The following is an 8,539-nucleotide window of genomic DNA, read 5'->3' as shown; positions in this document are numbered from 1 at the left end:
TCTTATGGTCACGATCTATCCTTAGATCTTTTGGTTGCAAATTCAACCCATCTCTAAATGTCGTCATTCATGGTCAGTCCCTCACATCCCTCCGATGACCATATTCTGTTTTTCACTCATGAGCCTATCTTGCCACCATCATTTGAGTGCAAGTATCCTTGCTGGGAGTTCTATACTACAGAGATTATTCATATACCCTTGAGATGACTTGTGGGGTCCCTTTGTGTGGCCGTCATGCTGCCAATTTTTACCCAACACATTTTCAGTGTGATCGCCATCTTTTGTGATTGTTGATGAGTCATGTGTTTATCTTACCATAATCATTCTTCCAATTGTTATGCTGTTGGTTCTTACCCAAGGGAGAGATGTGTTTGTATTATCTCTTGTTTCAACTTGTGTACAACATTCAACGAGATTGCCTCATACTAAAGTTAGTGTTTGTCATTTCCATGACAGGAGTCAGACCTAACTGACTTCACCCATTTGTTGAACCAGTTTCCTTTCATTTTACCCAGCCAGGTCAACAGAACCTATACCAGGATTGGACTCTCCAGTCATACGTCATAGAGGAAGGGGTGCTACCCATAAACTTTCAGTGCCAGTGCATTACTGACGAAGAAGTGTCATTTTTTGTTAGGTTTGTCTTTCATAGAGTGTACACCAACTTTCTTCTCTCAAAGTTGGTAAGCCTCATTGTGTCGATGTAAAAAAAAAAGAAGGAAGAGAGCAAAGAGTCATGTTTGTCAGTCTTGTTCATTCAAAGTCAATGTGTTGTCTTTTGTCAAGTCCAATGTAGAGCCCATTGAGGTGCGTCGAAAAAAAAGAAGAAGAAAGAAAGAGTGTTACCATTGTACATCCAGTTTTCAATTCAATAAAGTTGTTAATTTCATATCTTTGATATTCTATGATTCACTCTTAGATCTAATGTTTAAAATAACTAAAGACACCCTTCTCGGATGAGAATGTAGACGAAATTCCCCTCGAGATCTGAAAGATGGTCAAACGAGAGGAAGAGCGTCGACCATAGCCACTCAAAGAAAAAATCAAAGCTGTTGATAGTGGTATTGAAATCCGAAACTCGGGAAAGATGGATTGGCAAAACTTTATCTCCCGAGGAGAGCGAGGAATTAATAAACCTGTTTATAGGGGTTTGAGGTAGTCTTGCTTGATCCTATAAGGATAAACCAAGTGAACGCCCTGTTGTTCTGAAAAGCAAGACTCCTTCCGCTTTAGACATCAAGTCAGAAACTAAAATGCTCGAGAAATGAGCATCAGACATCCAGTCGAGCTGATGAGAAGACATTGAGAGATGACTTTCAAAAAAGAAAGTCATAGACTTGATCCCCATGAAGAGCATTTGTGTTGTAAATCTTGGTGGGATTTGAAGTCATTGTATTCAGAGAGTGGGACAGTTCTTATATCCAAAGAAAGAAAATATTCAAGAGAAAGGAAGAGCACATCTAAAAGAAACAAGAGCCTGAGAAAGACAAGAAGGAGAAGGGAATGTGTCCCTTAGACAACTCCTTAGAAAAATCAAAGACCCAAGTGATAGAGTCTATAAGATAGATTGAATATCAGAATTGTCTCCGACATTTGGAGATTATCGAGAGCAGTATAATCTTGAGCATAAATTCAAGATATTCGAGAAGCGCATCAGTTTAAGTAGAGCACCGTGGTTGAAGTCTTGCTTGCAAATACCGCCAGATTCTCGAAAAAAAAAAAATTTCAAAGTCTTGAACCTTAAACATTAAAAAGCTTGTACATCAAAACACCAGGAGGCCATCCTTGGACGTTTGAGCCTTTATAACCAAAATCCCAACGTTAAAAAAAAATCCTTTTGTGAGCCCTTTGAGCCAACATTTTAAAACCAAACAATTCTTTCAACCATTTTATAAACCAGGGGCATTTATGCACCCGAACTACGTGGACCTGATCCCCACCTCTTCGGGGGTACGTAGGCAACCTGATCAACTCAGGTTCGGTCAAATCCTTGGGGATAAAAGCCAAATCATCCCCCTTTCAAAATTTTGAAGCTAAAAAGCTAAACCATTCTTTGTTAAACCCAAAGCGAACTACGCGGATCTGATCCTCCATTTTTGGGGTACGTAGGTAGTCTGGCAAGACCAGATTCGATCCAAATCGTTTGAACTTCCGATATCCAACCCTTTTGAACCCGAGCCTACCTATAAAGTTCTTCTGGTGAAACGAGCAAAGGTTCAAGGCAATTGAAAAACAAAAAACAGAAAGAAATAAAAGGAATGAGAGTCTGAAGACCCACTAGGTTGAAAACCCGAAAGGCGGCCTAGATAAAGTCATGTATTTGCTAAGTCGATAACTAAAGAAGCCGGCTCATGCAAAATGAGGGTAGCGATCTACTGGATTGAAAAATTGAAGCGGCAATCCAGTCAGGGGTAAAGACTTTACAAAAAGTGAGCTAATAAGCATGGAAGGATTTTCCTCGGTTATGAAGAACTTTGACGTTTGAATAGTATGAGAATTCCAGGCAAAAGCTGAGGCAAATGGTTTGTTAGACCAAAAACCTGGAATGCAATAATCATGAGTTCCCACCAGAGGAGACTCGAAGAGATGAAGAAGCAATCACTACACAGGGCAGGATCTTGGAATCCGAGTAGTGTCAGTAAGATTTACTTTGACACCTTTCTAAACTAGGGGCATTGAAACTGAGCAATCCAAAGGGGTAATAACCATGACGGAAATCCCGTTGGAGGAAATTAGTGCCTCTTGACATGGTTTTCAAAATTATTTTGGGAGCGGCTAGCCTTACCATTTAAAAATACACATCAGGTCTAAGGGTGAATAAAAAATGAGTGAAGTCCCTTGAATAAAGTACATCTTCTTTGATAGAGTCTTGGAAGTCTATTCCTCATTCTTATCAATTTCCCTTTCAAGGTCCAAAGTTGTCTGGCACTGGGAGAATGGGTGTATACCTTCCAAAATGAAAAAAAAACTCTCAGAATAGACCTTGGTTTAGGTACCAGAAAAAGCAAGAAATATCCTATTCAGACATGGAGACGATGTCAAGTTTCAAGCAGTGAGTGGTGGAAAGAACCTCAAATAATGGTCAATGAAAAGAGAAGTTTTCGGGCTTAGCCATCATCCTATTTTGATTCCAAAGAAAAAACACATGCAAACCCAAATTTTCTTACCTATCCTGGTTCTACTTTCCTTAGGACTCTTGTCAAGGAAGTATAATACATTAGGGGCATCTTTTATGACTTGCGTCATAAAAGATATCAAGCGCACAAAGGCAATCAGTGCCAATGTTTATAACAAGTTGAGATAAGAGAGATACGAGCACGTCTTAAGCCAAATCTCTGAACTCCTCAAATGAACCCTCTTTCTAAAAGAGTCAACTTTCAAAGAAAATCAATTTCTCCAATAGAGTCTAGAATTTGCTCCCACAACCTTCAAACCTCAGCAGAATGCTTTTCACCTGTCAAAGAAGGGCTAATATCCAAATCCCTGCAAGTTATCTGAGTCCAATTCTCAGCAAGGAACTCATACTCCCAATTTCCTCGGCAAGAGGCGATCAGTCTAAAAAAGAAATCATCATTCAAAATCAATCAATTCTCAGCAATATCCTTGTCCTTCCAAGGCTCTTCGTGGTCTACATTCAGGTATACCATGGACCCTTACTTCCTGAGTGACTCTTTGTGATATATCATTTCAGATATATTATGGATCTACTATTCATAGTCATTCCATTCATATCTTTTACATGTCATTGTTTCTGCATGCTGGGCTCTTCGTGGCTTATTGCCATGAACCCCAGATTCAATGCTTGGCTCTTCATGGAGTATTGCCGTGGGCCCTTGATTCTTTTCTGCTAGGCTCTTCATGGTTTATTACCATGGACCCTAGATTCATTGTGTGGCTCTTCACGGCTTGTCACCGTGGACCCTCGATTACTTCTTGGCTCTTCATAGCTTATGGCTATGGACCCTTGATTCCTAGTTTCCTAACCTACCAACCACCTCAATATCTTTCTCGTGAGGCTCTTCGTGGTTCATTACCATGGACCCTCGATTCCCGTTTACCATTTTCTCCCTGAGAGCATCCACCCCGAGTGAAAATACCAATATTCTCCCTGAGAGCATCCACCCCGAGTGAAAATACCATTTTCTCCCTGAGAGCATCCACCCCGAGTGAAAATACCATATTCTCCCTGAGAGCATCCACCCCGAGTGAAAATACCAAATATTCTCCCTGAGAGCATCCACCCCGAGTGAAGAAACCATATTCTCCCAGAGAGCATCCACCCCGAGTGAAGAAACCATATTCTCCCTGAGAGCATCCACCCCGAGTGAAAATACCAAATATTCTCCCTGAGAGCATCCACCCCGAGTGAAAATACCAAATTTTCTCCCTGAGAGCATCCATCCCGAGTGAAGAAACCGAATTATCCCGAAATCATTCGCTCTAAGCGTCAAACCCATTTTCTTCCTAAAAGCATTCGCTCCAAGCGTAAAATCAATTTATTTCTTCCTGAAAGCATTCGCTCCAAGCGTAAAATCAATTTGTCTCCTGAAAGTATTCGCTCCAAGCATAGAACCAAAGATTCTTTCTGAAAGCATTCGCTCCAAGCGTAGAACCCAATTTCTTCTTGAAAGCATTCGCTCTAAGCGTAGAACCAAAAATTCTTTCTGAAAACATTCGCTCCAAGCGTAAAATCAATTTGTCTCTTTGAAAAGCATTCGCTCCAAGCGTAGAATCAAATTTTCCTTGAAAGTATTCGCCCCGAGCGTAGAACTAAATTTTTCTTGAAAGTATTCGCCCCGAGCGTAGAACTAAATTCCTCTTGATAGTATTCGCCCCGAGCGTAGAAAGAACCAAAGTCTCTCTGAGAGCATCAAGCAAATAATCAAAAACCCATTCCATTCAAGACCCCTGAGGCATCACTTCTTTCCAAAAATTCAATATTTCCAAAATCACTTTCTTCATTCTTTTTCTCTTCAATTCATTTTGGGCCAGTCAAAATGTGTTGTCTGTTCAGCTTTGACATTCGCGTGACAAGCACGCTCTGCCAAAGAGGGGCATCTGTAGACACCTCATTTTGACCGTGCCCTAAATCCCTCCATGATTGTTCAAAACCATATCAAATCAGTGAGGTAGGACTCCAAACTTCACTCTAAGCTAGGGTAGGGTCCCAGCTAGCTACCTAGCGAACGAGTCGAGCAAAGTCGTAGTGCAAGTTCATATAGGGGGGGTGGATTATCCGAAAGGTGGTTGTTCAAATAAGAAAAAGAGGTCGAATTTATCATTTCAATATAAAAAGAATCCATCGTAAAAAAAAAAAAAAAATGGATTATTCTCAGATCTGAAAAATAGCAGAGAGGGAAAGAGAGGGAGAAAACCAAACCCCAAACCCTTTTCTCTTCTTCTCCGATCATAACTCCGGCCAGATTCCGGCAAATTTCTTGCCGGATCCCAGCCATTTATCATTTATCTTTATCATTGCTTCCATGGATTCCGATCCTTACTAGTCATCTCTGCATCTAGATCCCCAATTTTTCTTCTTCTTCTTTAATTTCTATCACCACAAGCTCCATTGATTCCGAGGAAAAAAGAAGAAAATCAAGAGTAGAGGAGTACAGAGAAAGAGAGAGCCGATCGAAATCCTAGTGTCCTCCGATCATCTTCTCCGGCGAGGTTGCCGGAGCTCCGGCCTCATTTTGTTATTGTACTCCATCACAGTTTTGTTAGATCTACTATTTGTCATCTTTTCTTTGCTAGATTTTAGTTAGAAACCCTAGATCTAAAACTCTAGAAACCTTTTTTATTTTTATTTTTATCTTCTCTGTGATGCTCGTCGGAATCCGGCAAAACCCCATGGAATCCGGTCAAATTACGGTCGGTTCATCTTCTTCTAGCGATCCTCTATTCACCTTTGCTAATTTCTGCATTTTGATACTATTCAAACCCTAAGCTTCTTGCTGTTCTTCTCCGATCATGTTTTTCCGGTAGATCTCCGGCCGGCCAGCTCCAGTTTTCCGGCAAAGCTTTGTTTCATCTTGTTTTCCTTCTCCTTTGCCGACCTTTACATTCCTCAAAACCATAGATCCATACACTAGAACCCTAAACCAAACCCTAACTCTTCATTTTTCTCGGAATGTTTGCCAGAATCCGACCACCTTCCATGAAATCCGGCGAGTTTTGTCAAGGTTTGACTATTCCTTATAAGATTCAGTCCATTACTACCATTCCTACTCACTGTAAACCCTCAGATCTGTTTTTGAGATGAGCAAAGGGAGGCTCAGCCTTCATTTTCCTGTTAAAGGGAGTTGCAGAGAGAATAACGAGAGAGAGAAAGAGAGTTTCGGTTTCTTCCTTCAACAATTTTGCTGAAGGGAATTTCTCCTAGCAGTTGTCTTCTCCGGCAGAAATTCCGCCGGAATCCAGATATTCCACCAAATCAGAGCAACCTCCATCGTCGATTTTGTTGAAAATTCTCAGATTCACCAAGACAAAGAGCTCAGCTGGCGTGATTTCTATCAATTTGGGAGCCATTACTTGAGCTCGAATTATATAACCATTTACCTTCTGGACATCTCTTTGGAATGTGATAATCCGGTGACCTTGCCAACAAGCACAGATTCAACATGAATTCAGCCATTTTTGCTGGAATTTCCGCCAACTCTAGTTCAGCCCTTATGGCCTTGTAATGGCAACCCCTATGGCCTTGTATTGGCAGCTATCTCCTCCAATTTAGGTAAGCCTTTTACCCCCTGTTCTATATTTCAACCTGAATTTTATGTTAATAGTGTAGTGTGATGGTTGTGCTTTATTGTTTGTGATTTAAAAATAAAGATCAAATAATGATTTGAGGAAAGCAATTGCATTATTGCTAAAAATTTGATTGTTATACATGTCAGTTGAGGTTACTCTGAGTTTATTTTCGAGAAAACTTGAATGAAATTTGTGCAAAGTATTGAAGCTAGAAAAGTCTGTATGTTTTAACAAGTATTATGGAAATACAGATTCTAATTGTCTGGAACGGAAAAATAGAGAACATTAATGAGAACACAAGAATGCATGCATTGTTTCATTTCTTTTTAATGCTATAATGCCATGAATAGATAACCAGATGATTGAACTGTAGCTGAAATGCTATTATGATGGCACTAGTCGGAGTCTAGTAGCACTCCCCTCTTTCGTTAGAAGTCTTCTCTAGTATTTTATACATAAACCTTGAATCATAAAATCCCTTCGTCATTTGAAAGGGCGATGAAGGCGTTAGCCTAAGCCCATCTTTAGAGGAATTCACTAGGTCATAGTAGTACCTCATTCCCTTTTCCTTCCCCTTCTTAAAGTAGGGATCTCTTAGCCTTTTAGGTATCTATAAACATCAGTAGCCCTTGGTCATCGTAGGGCGATGAAGGAGTTATCCCAAGCCCATCTTTTAGGGTGATGTAAATATCATTTAATGTATTTCTATAATCTGTTGGAAATTTAATATTTTTCTTTCATCTTATAGTTTTGAGTTAGATTCTGAAGATAAATGGATTATTCAGGTGTGATTATCTCAAAGTTTCTTATACTCATTCCTATTTATTTAAATAAATTGTTAATAGGAAGAAGGAAATCAGATGACTACTCTGTTCGATATTATCGACATGAGTACTGTCTGATCTCAAGGCGGGATTAGAAATATTATCATGTGTATTTGATATCAGATGATTACTTTGGCATCATCTGATTTCATTGGAGTCCCCGTATTGGGGTTTGTGGTTGGTTTTGAAGTGTTTGATATTGTTTTTACTTTATTAGGCTATCCAGCGGCTGGTCTGGACTAATTAATGTTGTTTATCATTTTATAATTGCTATAGATCGTGTATTGTTTTATTGAAAATTTTTCTTTGTTTAGTACTTGATTTATTTTTATAAGAATAGAATGGAATTTGTGATTATCTGGTAGACTTTCCTTTTCTCTTTGATAGACTAACACAGTCTTTTAGATTTTTGTTAAATTCTTTAGATATTAGAATTCCCTCTCGTTGCAAGGGCGATGAAAGTGATAGCTCAAGCCCATCCTAGGAGACTTGCTCAGTCTTGTTAGCATTTTTCTTTATCCTACCTCTATGTCTAAGAGACTTATCCAATCTCATTCTCTTACTAAACCTCCTCTTTGTGCATCATTTGGTTTTGGGAGAACATCCTACTCGGCTTGGCATCATACCCTTACCCTTATGGGTATTGGGTTGCACATTTGTTGCACCTTAGAGCTAGGTAGTTGTCCGGCCCGGCTGGTTGTTTTACCTTTGCCAAATATGCACAAGGTCTCTTTTTCCTTATTACTTGTTGAGCTTTATCTTAGTTTGATAGTCCACTAGCATAGGAATCCATCCTTAGTCTAGAGAGTCAGTCCTCTTGTTCAGGAATCGAATTCTATCATCATAGGGGTTAGGATTTTATCCAACCTTTTATCAGATCATGTTCTTCTATCCGCTCTTGCAAGGTATAGGATGATGTCCAACCCTTGCAGAGTCGTGTTTCTGTCTTTTTCCCCTGCAAAGCATAG

The sequence above is a fragment of the Tasmannia lanceolata genome, unplaced genomic scaffold (assembly GCF_043159265.1).
Source record: "Tasmannia lanceolata isolate RefF3 unplaced genomic scaffold, GAP_Taslan_0.1 ptg000023l, whole genome shotgun sequence".
NCBI classification, from domain to species: Eukaryota; Viridiplantae; Streptophyta; class Magnoliopsida; order Canellales; family Winteraceae; genus Tasmannia; species Tasmannia lanceolata.
This window is presented reverse-complemented; position numbering follows the sequence as displayed.